Raw genomic sequence first — 16,881 nt, forward strand, 5'->3', positions numbered from 1 at the left:
CAAATGTGCTTTGACTGAATTTACATGACTTTAAGTTAAGGTACCCTTGGAAGAGATGTGCACATAGAGGCAATTTTCTAAATGCAATAACATTGGCCTTTGTGGCGACCAGGTCGGTCGGCTCGATGGGCCCAACAGCTGGTTGAACCGACTTGAGCAGCTCTTCCCTTTCCGTACACACTCCCAGAGGATGTGGTTTGCATCCTGTATTTTTCCGCCACATGGACATATTGAAATTTGTGAAATATTTGCGCCTGCGTAGTAGAGCGACAATGGCGACCCTGCCGGGAAAAAAAATGAACTACACCGCACCGAGCACAGCATTTTTGACGTACACCAACCGTCAAATAGCACCATAAAATGACAACAACGCGTCTCGTTTACGTTTTACGTCTCGGTTAAGAATTAGATTAGTGAGACAGTCAGCATTTTTCGTGTAAACGGATATTATCGCAATAGTTGAATGTACACACTATTGGTTCCAGTAGGTATGCATGTGTACGCGCTACTATGCTAATTTTATTATTTTCTCATACCTGTTGATGGATACTATATATAATTATGAAATCGAATTTGATAAGGGTTACTATAAACATACCATATAAGCGTAAAGTTCGAATGAAAATATGACGTAGTTAGAGCGACGCCGAGCGAGAGAAAACGATGTAATAGGTTTCACGTAAGAGCAGTCAGAAATAATAAAGGTAACATTAATTAAATTTAAAAATTAGAAAAAATCGCAATCTGCGCAATTTCAAGGTTAAGTTGCTCCACTATAAGGGTGGTGATTAAATTATCTTCCGGTCACTACTTATGAGCTTGTATAATATAACAATATCAACTCGGAAATAATGACACATGGTGTTGCAATACAACACCGTAAGATCGCTTTGATGTACAATGTAGAATACTTGAAGCACAACAATTGCCTTCAATTAGGTATGTTAAAGATCTACCATCGTAAGTTGGCAGCCGGTCGAATTTGAAACTAAAATTGTCTATCGAGGATAAATTTGTTACAAATGCCATTTAATTTTACAACATGTTTCTCGAATTTTGGATTGCATAATATTTGTACAGAAATCTACTACCAATAAAAAATTATAAATTACCATTTTTATGTTAGTTATGGTAATATTCTCAATGTCATACTAGCGCCCTCGCTGAAATGCCAATTTATGATGGTAGATCTATAGTACAAGGCATACAAGATTCAAGAGAAGTATCGGACGTAACAGTAACCGATCACGACCATAATCAAAACGTTGCGCTGCGAAGAAATTAAATAAATGTGTTTCCATTCAACATAAGGCCAACCAAAAATATGTTTGTATTTGGTGAACACACGCGACAGAAGTGAAACATTTCGTGCTGGTCTCCATTCGTGGACTCGCAGATTATTACTACCAGCCATTAGTAAATTGCATCTATATTGCAATATATGCAATCTACTATGGCTGTTAAGTGTTTTAATAATTCACAATATTGGTATTTACTTATGTGTTTATAATTTAAAAGGAAGTATCTATACTACCTATACTTCCAGTTGCCACCCGATATTATAAATCAAAATATAATACCGAAGGGTGGAGGTAGGCTGTTAAGATCCGACATAAATAGTGCATAATAAACTTTGTCAGTCATACGTATTTGTCTTCAATCTTACCAAGACTACAATTATTTACAGATGGCTTTAGTTAGTTTTTTTAAAATTCAATCAAACTTTGCGAAACCGAAGCCTTAATTGACAATAATAGTCAAAAAATAATCATCTATAAAATATCTAAAATTATGCCATTAAATCATACATCATTTTGGATATTATTTACTTATTCATACATTATATTCATATATTATTTATTCATACATTATTTATCTACCATGATTTGGTTTAGGCAAGGCTTAATGGATTTTAAAAAACTAACCAACAAATTGTGTAATTTGTATTCTTAATTCACCGAAAACAAATAAGTATGAATGAAAAAGTGTGTACTATTTTGTTAAATCGCCCATACAATACCAAAACTATTATGGTTTGGTTTAGGCAAGATTTGTAAATTAATTGTAGTCTTAGTTCAATACAAACAATTACAAATGAGTGACATAGTTTAATGTCCACTATTTATGTTGGATCTTAACATCTTACCTCCACCCTTCGCCACTGGCGAATAGATAGTAAAATCGATAATTTATTGGTTTGCGTCTACAATAATAGATAGACTCGCTCCTATCTTCAGAGCGTTCACGAAACACGTTGTCTAGATGTAAACGTACTTGTTTAGCCATGACAACTGAATCAGTCGTGACGTAGGTATATTGTATGCGCATAAAACCTGCGTGAACCAAATAGTTCTCTCCAAACCTAACGCACTGCACCACACTCGGTCTTAATCAAGCATATAACAATTCCCTACGTTTGGAAATGAAGCATCAACAGTTGTTGCGCAGGAGAATGTCTCAAGAGCAGATGCTCAAAACTGAGGTCGCCACGCACTCAAGTTTAGTGACACTTCATTTAATCAAAAAAATACTCATGGGAGAAATGACCACGGAGAATTGATAAGAATAAATGATTTTTATTAATTTAATGTACAAACAAAGCTAAAACAAGATGGACCCTATGTGACTAAACTTCAGCAAGTGGCTAACATCCATTTTTCGTAAAATTAAAAATCTGTCAATACAAAACCTCCACTCTATGAAGGCCCATTTATGATCATAGGATCGGACATGGTCTAAAAAAAACCATGTTAATAGATCTTCACGTCCGCAATGAAATGCCACAAATCCGCAATGCCGATATCAAGTCGGACGACCCGAAGGTTGCGCCAACTCTCTGTGTGTCTCACAGTGCTCTGAGAGGGAAGAGATGCTCAAATCGGTCCAACCAACTGTTGGGCCCATCTGGCCATCCAACCTGGTTACCACCAATGAAAAAACAATTATAATGCTTTTAAAAAAATTCCGACATCTTATTGCGGACGTGAAGATCACTTTACACAGTTTTGTATGTTCTTATTGTTTTAGTTATTTGTTATGTTAGTTCTCCGTGCTTTCCTCTTCCATGGCGATGGCACCTTTTATTAAATAAAGTCAACTCAGTCAAACCTCATTTGAGAACGTGGCGACGACAGTCTTGGCTATCTGCCCCTGAAACATTACCAGCCGTACAAAACTACTGCTGCTTCACATTCAAACGTAGGGCTTCGTGATACGCTCGATTAAGAGCGAGTGTAGGGCAGGTTGGTTTGGAGGGGTCTATGATTGTGTCTCTAACTCATGTCTTTCTAGTCAGTCATAATATATGACCAATGCATGCCTAACACCAAGTGGCCAGAACACCTGCTAACATGTTCCATACATTTAATGTTCTTCATTCTTTTCAAACAATTTTATATTATTTTAATGATACCAATTAAATTGTAATAAAAAAATTAGGACATCAAAATATTGCATTCAAATTTAACGGCCCACATGCTCGTCGTAGGTCAAAATTGAGTTTTTATTGTATTTTCAAACCATGATCCTGGACACTCCTTAAACGTTGTAGATAATATATTTATATAATTTTGAAGCCTTATTATCCTTTATATTTATTTCAAACATTTGATGACTGCATAAAGTATTTTGTTACATAAAATAGTATTCTTTTAAACCTCTCGCTCTAATGTTTTAGAATATAGTCATATTTCGGTACATGAATGTGCAGTGGTGCTAAGACATGTTCAAACACGCGCATCAATATCATTTTACTCCCTACTTTAATTATAAAATAAATATAAAGGATAATCAGGCTTTAAAATTATATAAATAGATTATCTACAACGTTTAAGGAGTGTCCAGGATCACGTTTTGAAAATACAATAAAAACTCAATTTTGACCTACGACGAGCATGTCCCCTCTTAAGTATAAATAACAAATTTCAAAATTGGAATATCCAGGGCGACATAAAAATATTACATCACAAAATACCCCTTACAATTATTTTAATATATAATAATATAATATAGGTTTCAATAGGGATGACATTATGAAGGAAAATAAATAATACATAAGTAGGTAAAGGTAACAATACTAATTAATTTTAAGTCATAACCAGTTACTCTATGAGTGACGTAACAGACGTGAACGTTAAATTAAGTAGGTAACAAACAGTCAATAATAATTATAATATAATATAAACATAGAAAGTAAACTCATGAGATAATAATATGTATGGTGTTCACTGCAGCTTTTTATAACATCGTATTTTAGAAATGTATTAGGTACTTTTAAAACAATCGTAATATGGGTTTGGCACTATTTACTGAGTAGGTAACAATTTATTTGGAATGGATTACGAATAGCTGGGTGTGTCTAAAATTGTTAGATTGCTCACCTCACCCCTCACTAAAATGTGATGAAGTAATTAATGTACTTAATTAAATAAATTATTTTTTTATTCAATGAATAACTCACAGGATTTAAGAATTTACCATTCGTCTACACAAATATGTTTAATATAATTTCTTTGAAATAAGTAGTGGGCCTTAAGGGCCCGCTGAAGAGCCCGCCGTTCAAATATAATTCAGTATAAAAAGGACCTCGGCGTCGTAACTACGTCAATTTAAATCGATCTTTTCGCAAAAATCACTAATCATCGGAGATTTTATTTCAAGAAATATTATTATTATTACTGATAATTTCTGCCGCGCGGAGAATTATTATTATTTTATGAACACCTGCGAGATGAAGCCGATCAGAAAACAGGGCTGTCAAAATAATATTAAGCATTCATATTTTTTAAATGTTAATTTCATCATGGTTTTTAATCAAACCTGTGCAAGTACGTACTGATAACTTGGGTGGATTTTGTAGCAAACATACTATTGATATATATACGGGTATATTATTATTATAACCCAATTCAAATTGAACATAGGTTGATACTCAAATACTATTATAGTATGTTTATGATTTCGAGAAAATAATACGATGGTATAATTAATCCATATCAATTATTTGAAAACATTACATTCGCACTTTGCACAAAATTACAAAAAAATTCGAAGTTTGCCGCACACGTACAGACCACGTGATATTTGTTTACGCAAAATCGTCGCTTTTCAAAATGGCGAATTTGATTACCAGATTTTACTGCGATGAATCAGTATGTTCCTTTTTGTCTTTTTTTATTCGTAGGTTTGTTTACTATGTACACCGAGAAATTTCCATTTATAAACTCGGAAACGATTTTTACAGAAGAGTTTTGGAATATAATGCAACCAAAACTGGAAAAAATTCTATCGTGGGTGTTGACTTCCTGAATTAGCTAACCCCAGGTCCATGCCACTACGTGAACCACAGTGGATATTAAGCCATTTCCACACTGGCAACAAGTTGCTGGCAACCTCATTAAATTTTACGATACTTACCATAATTGCTTAAGAAATTTTACAATAATTATCGTAAAATCTAACGAGGTTGCCAGCAAATTAACTTGTTGCCAGTGTGGACCCAGCATTAGATGCACAAAACTTAAATTATATATATTATAAATAAAAATTTAAAATTATAAATATATATTATGATTTATGTCTTCGACAGCCCTGATGAAATAAATGTGAAATATGAGTCGGATCAGTCACAGAGCAAATTTATTAACACAAACAACTTTGACACGACCTTTTTATATTAACTAGTAGACCAGATATTATGGACCACATGTTAAAAAATCATATTTTCAATTCTCAAGGCCAATTCTGTAGAACGTCCTCTTAAGGGCGAACGTGCTCAGCGTGGGTCAAAATGGAGCTTTTATTCTATTTTCAAAGCATGATCCTGGACAATCCTTAAACGTTGTAGATAATCTATTTATATAATTTTGAAGCCTTATTATTCTTTATATTTATTTTAAACATTTGATGACTGCATAAAGTATTTTTATTAGATAGAATAGTATTCTTTTAAACCTCTCGCTCTAATGTTTTAGAATATAGTCATATTTCAATACATAAATGTGCAGTGGTGTTAAGATTTTTTACATTTATTAATTTTTAAACGCATTTATAAAACCATCAGTATAATAATTTACGTCGACATTATTATAGTGAAATATTTACGATAAAAAATTATATTGATAATCTCTGTGATCCCAAATTTGACAAGAATTACGCATTTTATTATTTAAAAATGGGCAAGATTAACACATTTGAAGATAATTCTAAAGATACTGATTATAAGCTATGTCTTTAACCATTCAAATTTGATAAACATCCTACGAATAATGATTGCTTTATAATAATTATTGACCTAAGAATAAGGTAGTGTTTTTTTTTAAATACGCCATTTCTTTTGGCATTCCCCAGTGGTTAAGCTACAACATACGGCCGTAGCCATAAATTGACAAACTAAAACTTATGTAGGGAGTAAGATCATGATAAAACGCGTGTTTGAACATGTACCGTTTAAAAAAAGTTTTTTTTTTCGGTTAGGTACATGTTCAAACACGCGCGTTAACATGTTGGAAAAATTATTGTTTTAATTGTACATATTTTGAGCTCTTCATATTGACGAATTTATTGTTTCCACAAAAGAACATAATCGTGTTAAATCTACTTGTAATGCTTATACTGTATGGGTATTTGTACTCAGTAAATAGAGGTAAGAAAACTTGTGTCATTCTCTCTACCATTGTGTACATAACAATTTAAATATAATTCGTAATTCTGTGAATACTTATTTGCATGAACATAATTTTCATTTCATAATCACGGGATAATAGGTCAATTTCACTTTCTCTGCAAGCCAATCGTGTTATATGCGAACAGAATTATTGTAAATGCATAGCTATAACTAGTCGTATAACAACTCTAAATTGAATATACCTAATCTCTATGTACCTACCTATTAACTGCATATCCAATCATCTCAATTGAGCTTATTATACAATTCTATGAACTGCAGCTTTAATCTTCGCAGTTGAATACTAATAGAACTTAAATCACCTTAAGTGGTTTTTCGATTCGTATCGTATTTAGCAAGGTTCATGTTCTGACTACCTACCTTCAAACAACCCCACAAGTGGTTCTTCCACATGGGATTATGCGGCCATTTTGGTGGTATTATAAACTCACTTTCATCTGTCAAATACTTTTGTTGTGAGATGTTTTGAAACATATTTTTGTTTTTCAACCATAAACAGACTTCATACAATACCAAGAAGCCGTAGCAGGCTTAATGGTTAGTATATATTAATAATTATTCTCATAATGACCATTCAGAGAGTGATTATCTTCCCCAAAGCGAAATAATCTCAGATGCACCTATTGTGTCAAAAAATCTTGGAATGAAACGTAAAAAGTGTAAAGAAAATTGAAAGAAAGGAGTAGTGAAGAAGAAAAGAAATTCTGGTGTACCGTATACAGCAATTATAATTACTGGTCAAAAAGTTAATGGAAAGTCTTTTGTCTGTGTCAAAAAGTGCTGTCCAAACAATTCTCAAATAAAATTGGATGCGAAATTAAAAATGAGTTGTTTGATAAATTTTGGAGCATTGGTAATAAAAATACCCAAGATACTTTTATTGATAAAATAGCAATAGTTAAGGGATGTAATATACAAAATCCATAAAAAATAAACAGCATTCCTCGAAAACGAACAAATATTTTTTAATCTTATAGAAAGAGTGTGTAAACTTTTTAAATTGTATTATCCTTTAAAACATTTTCTATATACGTATAGTTTACCATTCAATCTACTTTTTATTTTAAAAAAGTCATTTAAAAATTTTATATTTAGCCGGATGGAATAACAACTCAAGACATTGGGTCATTTTCAAGGCTATAAGTTTTTTACTACCATAAAAAAGATTTTTTTTTCATTACTTTGAATAGCTGAATAATGGCAAAATACTATATCAAAAGCACACATACGTAAACATATTCTATATTACCGAGAAAATATTTCGAATTTAACACTGAATATCTCAGAACAAGCTTTCGAGGGTTAAGTAGTTCTCCCATCAAGGTCCTCAATTCCAAAATGAATAAATAGAACCTTATCCAATAATTAATATGGCGCCTACATAGTATAACAAAAAGTGAGGATGAAATAGTGTCATCAAAGCTAACGATTACAATATCTGATTATTATTATTTCGTAGGTAGTACAGGTTAATTTGAAACTTGAAGCATGTCTTTGAGATTTATTTCCCAAATCGAAACTGAGACAAAAATGCTTTGCATTAGTTTATACACCGTAAAAATGTTTTCACTAATCCCGGGATACCGATACCGGAAATGCAATCCTTAGTAATAATGTCAGCAATAACTTTACTTAGAATCGCAAATGACATAATGTTACTAGGTAAGTAAGTAGGTAACCAAACTTTTATTCATACATTTCAGCCCGGTTAAAAAGATGACATTTTATTTAAGGTTTAAATTAGATAAGTATACATCCGCGTAAACCGTGATAGCTGCATTATGAGGGGTAAATAAACCATAGCTGTAAACGGGCAATGGCTATTGCAAATTTAATTATCTTGCAGTGTGCAAAAAAAAAGGGCGGATTTTTTAAAGTTAACCTCGTCACGGTTCGCGACACATCCTTTATATTGTTTTTGCATAACGAAGTGATATGTCGCTTTTACGGAAAAGGAAATCAATTCGGCGCGAATTTTTATTCGAACTAACAATAATAATATATCTCACGTAGTTTAAACGAATTTCACATTTATTTAACTGTATTATGGGCAAGCATACGGATACCAACGCTACTTAATATCTTAACTAAGATCGTTCTTGTAGCATCGCCTTAGGGGGGGAGCTGACCACGACCACGACATCTGTGAGGTTTAGCCATAAGAGCTTAATATCACACTATCGGATGGCATTCAATCAATTTTATATTAATCAATATTAATGGACGACGCACTCAATACAGTAGCTAGCAAGTAAATTCGCGCATTCGCATGTATAGGTAGACGTCACGCAATTTCCATTATGCGATATCACGCATCGGCAATTTATAGCAATATGACCTTTATTATAATGCCGTTAAAGCAGTGTTTCTAATGTCAACGTTCATTTGAGCGAACCCGTTCGAACCGAACCATTCGGCAGACCCAACAAAAAGCATCAGGAATTTATAGCAATATCACCTTTATTGTAATGGCGTTAGAACAGATTATGCCATTCGGCAGACCCGACAATAAAGTGAGTGTCATTTTCTTTTCCAGATGATTCGTCCATATTAATGTCATTGAATCCAATACACATGCCATAACCACGAGCACCGTCTCTTAATTCTAACGCACACGGAACGAATCGTGGATGCGACTACTAAATTAATAAGTTGCTCCTCTGTAGTAACTAGTGACTGCTGCAAGGTAGATGTCCATTGCACAAAATCAAAAGCTCAGAGTTTCTCGGCATTTAAACTGGACCCGAAATATGTTCAGTACGAAAAACGGTGGAAGTGGTGAGGCGAATAAGGTAATGCGCGGTATGACAACGGGCGTCAGTCGCTACAGCGCGGCTCACTCTCACACGAGTTTGCGATAGATGTCATGTATGGTAATAGCAGTCCGCATTATTTGGTTAGTGGCTATATCTACGTTAAGCCTAATAATGACACTTATGACCAAGGATTTGACTGTTTTTCACGTGGTCTTATTACCTATAGATTCGTCGAAGCTCAGAAGACCCTTGAGTATTGGTCAGATGCCACGTCTGAAAGGCATGCATGATCACAGCTAGTGGATTTTTTTTAACTAGTTTTCTTGTGACACAAAATAATCATATAAACACCTCGAAATTGCCTATATATATATATATTTTTTTTTAAATGGTGTTACTTACTCTAGCCAATTACATAGTTTTGAAAAACACAAATCATTCAAACGATCGTTATTGAATATATCACGCATAAATCACATAAATCGAAATAATATTGCAATAAGTTAGTGTGAAAAATATACAGAAGTATTTAGTAGTTATTATGATATCGCTATATTATGTCATTATGTGGTTTGTGGTTGCTTATCTAAGTACATAGCTTAATAATATTATTATATAATATGACATGTATGATTATGATGTGGTAGCAGTAGCGAAGGGTGGAGGTAGGCTATTAAGATCCAGTATAAATAGTGCACATTAAACTTTGTTAGTCATGAGTATTTATTTGTTTTTATTGAACTAATACTACAATTTACAGATGGTGTTGGTTAGTTTTTAAAAATCAATTAAACCCTGCCTAAACCAAACCATAATAGTTTCGTTATACTTTGTGCGATACGACTTAATTGTGCACACTTTTTCATTCATACTTATTTGTTTACGTTGGATTAATAATACATATTACATATTATTATTATATTATCGTTAGTTCATTTTTTAAATTCATTAAGCCCTGCCTAACCAAACTACAGTCTATAAAATATCAAAAGTTATGTATGATGTAATTGCATAATTTTAGATATTTTATAGATATACGAGTATTTTTTTACTATTACGAATCTATTATGGCATGGTTTTCGCAGGGTTTAATTGAATTTTAAGAACAAATCAATACCATCTGTAAACTATTGTAGTCTTATTTCAATGAAAACAAAAACATATGACAGACAAACGTTAGTGTGCACTATTTATGGTTGGTCTTAATAGCCTACCTCCATCCTTCGCCACTGTGTGGTAGGTATGCACAGAAAGTGCAAAATACACCCTATGCCGTATTCCGCGGCGTCCGTTTTACCGACACCCTGATTAATACTTTAATTTTCATTATTTTTAATATTTGGAAATCAATAAAATTTACACGTCAAAATGTCAAAACAAAAATAAAATTTGGGATATTGAATATTTTGATCTCGAAATTATAATAAATAATGATTTTCAAGGTTTTAGAAGATTGGTTAGAGCTACCAGTTTGAAATGGGATAACTATAAAATGAAATAATATAAAAATAATTACAAGATAAATAGAACTTTTTATATACAACGTTTTTAAATTTTCTGTTGAATCATAATATAAACTTGACTTGACTAGCTTAAACGATCAAAAAAATTTGTACTTGATAGAAATAATACTGAAATGTCATATTGATTTCATATTCATTTTCATAATTTAGTTGCTAGCAACGGGTTTGGGTCGAAATCTCGAAGGCCGAAATCCCGAAATCCCGAATGCTGAAATCCCGAATGGCCGAAATCCCGAATGGCCGAAATCCCGAAAGCCTAAATCCCGAAAACCGACTCCATTTGTAATAAAATAATATATAAAATAATAAGTAAATCCAACGCCCATAGTTTTTTTCACTTCCTGAACAATTTGATAATTATTGATGAATACGCTACTTGGGCTGTACAGTGATTATTATAAAAGTGCCTATGACTTTCTGCATCTGCATCTGCATCTGCATCTGCATGCCCGAATGAAGCTTTTTTAATAATTAATTTCTTTTACTCGTCAACTATTTAGTTTGAAAAGTTTAGTAGGTACGTTATTATTTTTCTCGATAATTCTGTATCTGAAAAAGAAAATTATTGTACCAAAATACCTATTTCTTTTCGAACAATAGTAGTTCAAGTGGAATTACTGCAATAAAAAAAGCCAAAACATATTTATTATTTACAATAAAAAGCATTTTACTATTTATATTAAAAAAACTCAAATTAAATTATCTGATTAGGTATCCTACCTAATAATAAGCTGTTTCAATCTGAGTTAAATACTAACTTACGGAAACAATTTATGATCTAACATGTAATAAAATATATAATTTTAAGATCTTTCAGATTTAAATATCCTACAAATAACATGAAATTTAAAAAAATAATAAATTATAATTTATATCTCAGAAATAACAAACATTATAATTTAAATGTTTGATAGGGAGATATATACTTTATGAAGACATGTGTTTTCGAATAAATATTGCCTTCATTGGCCCGGATTTCACCTATCGTTATCTTGGGTTTTTATACAGCCTGAAGATGTCTGAAGACTTATGGACATTTTGTATTTTAACATGTATATTATGTTTTACTGCTTGCCACGATATTAAAACTGTGTGCAGAAATTCAACTGTATTTTATCAAGATTTTTCACCAAATCACCATTGTTAAGCAACATTGAGCGCGTCTACGACCTGGATGGGTGACCGCTTGGGAATATTTTATTATAATTTTTCACGGTCTAAGATTCAAATTTGCGTGGGTTCGAATCCATCCATCTTCCGACAAATATTTTTTTATATTTTTCCATTTTATTTTAATTTATATTTTAAACCTTAATATTAATTATACGTTATATACGTAATATACCTATTGTAATCAATGTTCCCTCTAAAGTGTGCGCATGTGCGCGCGCAGACCTACCTAAATGTGTCCGCACACATGTTTTCATCCCCCGCACAGTCCTTACATAAAAATATTGTAAAAGAAAGTTTCCTTTGCCAGATTTTAGTAATAACTACAGGTGTGTGAATCAGTGTACGTAACAAACAATTCAAGTGTACAATACGTTTGCTTACACAGTTACATATTATATAGTACAATTATACTTATAGACACCACCAAAGGTTTAAAACTTTTCCTAAAATTTTAATCAAATTTTCTGTTAAACGTCTGATTTAATTGATAATACTATGCAAGTTTTCATTAAAAACAATTAAAAATAAAATAGTCTACCTAATAATATAACTCATAATTTACACAGTTTTGTGGACCTAAAAAATTTTGAAAATTTTGAAACTACTAAATTGTTACACAATATGCTAAATTTAACTCCAACACTTCGTTAAAGTTACTGTAAGTTTTTTTGTCTCTTATCAGGTCATTCCTGCAATCCTGCACCACGTAGAGTGTAGACCAGTCAGTGGTCCTCACGTGAAATTTAACTGTGGCCGCACAATTGACATTGACAGTTCAATGGAAACGTCTGGTGGCCGCACCAAATTTCACTTTTGTTGTGATTGAAAAAATTAAAGCTAAATTTTATTTAAGTACTAAAAATGGATCAATTTATTTATAGACAAGTCCATTTAATAAAAGACATTTGTACATTGTAGTACATATCTATTTATTTTAAAATAATGCAAATGGAAATTCTTCAATACTCCTTTTTTATTTGCATTAATACATATGTCTTGTTTTATTTGCGTCAACGTATTAGTGTTAAGGGAGCTATCTATTTATCTGAAAAATTTTAAAGAATGACATGTATATTTATATTTATTGTAAAATAAAACAGAAACTATTACGGCAAAATCTATACGTTTAAAAAATATATGTAAGTAGGTACTAAACACAAATATATTTTTATTTCTTTAAGTATATTTTTTTTAAAGTGCTGATAAATTGGCATCTATAAAATAGTGTGAGTTCGGGCCAGTCACATTTTTTTATAGAAAGACCACATTTTTTTATAGAAAGACAGAAATGTCAGAATGACATTTCAAGATGATTGCCATAGCGACACATGTTTATGAAGGACTGACATTTTATTGTCTTCAGTAGGGAATCCAATCCCGAGCCAAAATTCTGATCCCGGGATTTCGGGATTACAATTTGACAATCCCGGGATCCTGGGACTGGTCCCGGGATTGGCATTTTTTCCATTGTTAATATAAAATTTTTATATTTACAAATAACATTGATAAAATCGGTCAAAAATAAATCTAGTATAATTTATACTATTTAAGACATTTATTGTTAATATTGTATACGTTCAATCTTGGAAATACACAAGTTTAACGGAGTAAATAATATTTTAATATAAATAATAATGTGAATTTAATATGAGATTGCTGTTTCTGATAGTAAAGACATTATGAATGGATTAGCGAAATTTAAAATAGTAAAGCAAATAATCATGGCGTACTTATGGCCTTTCCGCATCATAAATCTAATTAGTCAGCCAAATATGAAACTGCCGTAAAACGTATGATATCATGGTATAATTACTTTGTTAAAAGTGCGAAGCATTGTTTTTTTCCAATCTTTCTCATTTTTAATAATTCATGTGAAAAAATAAAATGAATCGGCAACCTACACATGGGTATAAATCAAACTTCATTCAAACTCAGTTTATTTCTAATGTAGTTATTTTTTATTAAAAGTATTTTTTCTGTTTTATTTTCGCTTTTATTTTATTTTCCATAAAAATTGATAAAAAAATCAATCCCGAAATCCCGGGATTATGTTTATCAATCCCGGGATTCATAGGTATCGAAAATAGCTCGGTATCCCGGGATTGGAATCCCTAGTCTTCAGCGTGTTACATAGAGGAATTTCGGAAGACTTCATCTTGTACAATATAATATGATAATATTATGTGCAACATCTTTGGTTAATATCTAGTTTTTAACAATTTAAAAGGCTTTTCATTCACAATTAACGTCACCTCGTAAAAACGATCATTTTATAAATCAGTGAAAAACATATTTTAGTCCACACAAGTAAATCGAGGTTTGTTTTACTATATAAAAACCTCTACCTGGCTGACACAACATGAGTATTAAATTCGACAGGGGTAAATGACAAAAAATGGTACTGTTCGGTTATCAGGAATACAGCGGAAAACACATTTTGAAAATAGCCGATAAACTGGATTATTTGTTAGTTTGGGTTAGTTTAGGTTGGGTTAGGTTAGGTTAGGTAAGGTTCGTAAATAATCCAGTTTATCGGCTATTTTCAAAATGTGTTTTCCGCTGTATTCCTGATAACCGAACAGTACCCAAAAATATATACACACGTATTACGGTTAATAATATAATTAATTAACACTTTCTCATCAAAATAAATATTACAATTCATAACATGTATTGCCTTTTTCTTTTTACTGAAAATAATCAGTGTTTTTAAATAAATGACCATTTTTACTTTACACCTGACTTACAAATGAATATTCAGTACCTATATTATGTTTGAATGATTTTCGTTACCTACACTATTATTAAAAATGTTAGCGTACATAGTGTTGTTGCCATCAATTTTTAAATATCTACTTTTTTCGCATCCTTGTACATTTTTTTCAACCTGACGAAATTACGTGGATTAAATAAAAACGGTCTATTTATTTAATATAAATAATTGTATTTCCACAAAGAAATGACTGTTAAAACAATATGTCCATTTAAAACTTTGAAATCCCTATAATAATTTATTGTTCTATCAATTTGTTGTCTTTTATTTCACAATTTCGTAGAAGCTTTAAAAATGGATACTGAAAATATGAAATAATTATATATAAATGAACCAACTTCATATGATTTGAGTGAGATTGTTTTTTGTTGTTATAAGTTATAAGACAAGATATTATCGAATAATGTTGTTTGTCAAAGTACATTGTATTTTATATTCTATTATTAATATTGACTCAAATATTTCTTAGGAGAACCAGATTACATCATAAAGCATCTAGAAAGAGAGAGAAATACACACGCAAGATAAATAAAGGCCATTAGTGGGAATGAAAGCGAATGTATTAAATAGGTATAAAACAAAATACATTACTAGTTAATAAATTCAATAGTATGGTTCGGATCCATAGATAGTTTGGATCGGAACGAATATTGTGGGTATATATGGGTAACAAAATAATATAACAGGTACATTAAACATAGCGATGGTGTCCTTAAAATTAAGCCCGGTTTTAATGGTAGGTACATGCTGTAGGCAAGGTATCACAGAAAAATATTGTTATTATCTAAAGACGAAAGTCACAGTTTTTTTTATCATCCAACTCAAAACCGGTTTTTGAAATATCTGTGTGCTTCTTTACGCTGGCCGGCTAGTGGCTGCAGGAGCGCATTTTAAACGTCAAGAACAAAACAGGTGTTAAAACCGGCTTTATGATACCTTAAAACACACCTAAAAACAATGCTTTAACACTATTTAGCACAGAATATCGCTTGCATTAGCCAACAAAGATGTATTATTTATTATAAAAATATAGTAATATCTAGAAAACTATCATTTTTATAAACAGCATAACTCTCTATGAACCAACAAATCATTTTGCTTAAATATAATATTACACTTAATATGATAACTTCACATTGTCAAAAACCTCGTTGTAGGTATTTTATGTTCTTATCATAGTTTAGTAAATAATTTTAAACATTTTTAATGCGGAAGTATAGTCTTAAGTACATATTATTTTAATGATCTTACCTTATAAATCGTTATTGTGGATATAAGTATCGGCAATGCTCGTTTTCGAATTCAGTGGGCAGTCAGGAATCTCAACAAAAAAAAAACAAAGATCCTTTTCCGTAGTCACAACACAACACTTTTTGGCGGGCTATTTACTTTTCTATATTTTTTATTACACTGAATGTTTATTTTCTACCAACATTATTATTAGAAATACGGTGTTTAGTTTTGTTTTTTAAAGTGGCAATTATTGTAATAAAGTGGCCAGCGAAACAGACTGGTAAATTATCTATGAAACAATATTTTTAACTGGTTTGAATCTTATCGGAATCCATTTAGTCGCCATAAAAACTCACAAAAGCTTCGGATAACTTTTCGTGCGGATCGAACGAGAGAATGGCCATCGTTTCGTATCGGGACATGTGTTAAATGAATGAAATTAAAAGTTATTTATAAGTTGTGTGAAGTTTATCGGAATATCGTCGGGACGAGCAGCGCTGTCGACGTCTGCACCCCACAACACGTTGCCGAACAATGAATCGACGAGTCGAATACACTCAGAAGAATCGAGTCTACGGTACAGAATCTAGTCTCGACCGAAAAAAGAATCGAGTCTCGAGTCACTTGTAATAAACTAAATTAATTGATTCATCTTATGAAAATATTCCACATAATTCTATGACGAAATTAAAATAAATTTCTCTAATATTATTATATACCGTCAAAAAAAATAAACGC

At 31.8% G+C, this 16,881-nt stretch overlaps 1 protein-coding gene across 1 annotated transcript in view; it reads right to left on the reverse strand.

Moving 5' to 3' along the window:
• LOC147079911 (dystrophin-like protein 1) overlaps positions 1-16,679 on the reverse strand; it is a 265,039-nt gene extending 248,360 nt beyond the window's left edge. The window contains exon 1 of the mRNA XM_085946878.1: positions 16,162-16,679. The gene's annotated coding sequence lies outside the window, so the exon portion shown is untranslated. The remainder of the gene's footprint in view (positions 1-16,161) is intronic.
• Between the last annotated feature and the right edge of the window lie 202 nt (positions 16,680-16,881).

The sequence above is a fragment of the Rhyacophila brunnea genome, unplaced genomic scaffold, assembly GCF_057557595.1.
Source record: "Rhyacophila brunnea isolate RB1 unplaced genomic scaffold, BYU_Rbru_1.0 scaffold_1, whole genome shotgun sequence".
Taxonomy (NCBI): domain Eukaryota; kingdom Metazoa; phylum Arthropoda; class Insecta; order Trichoptera; family Rhyacophilidae; genus Rhyacophila; species Rhyacophila brunnea.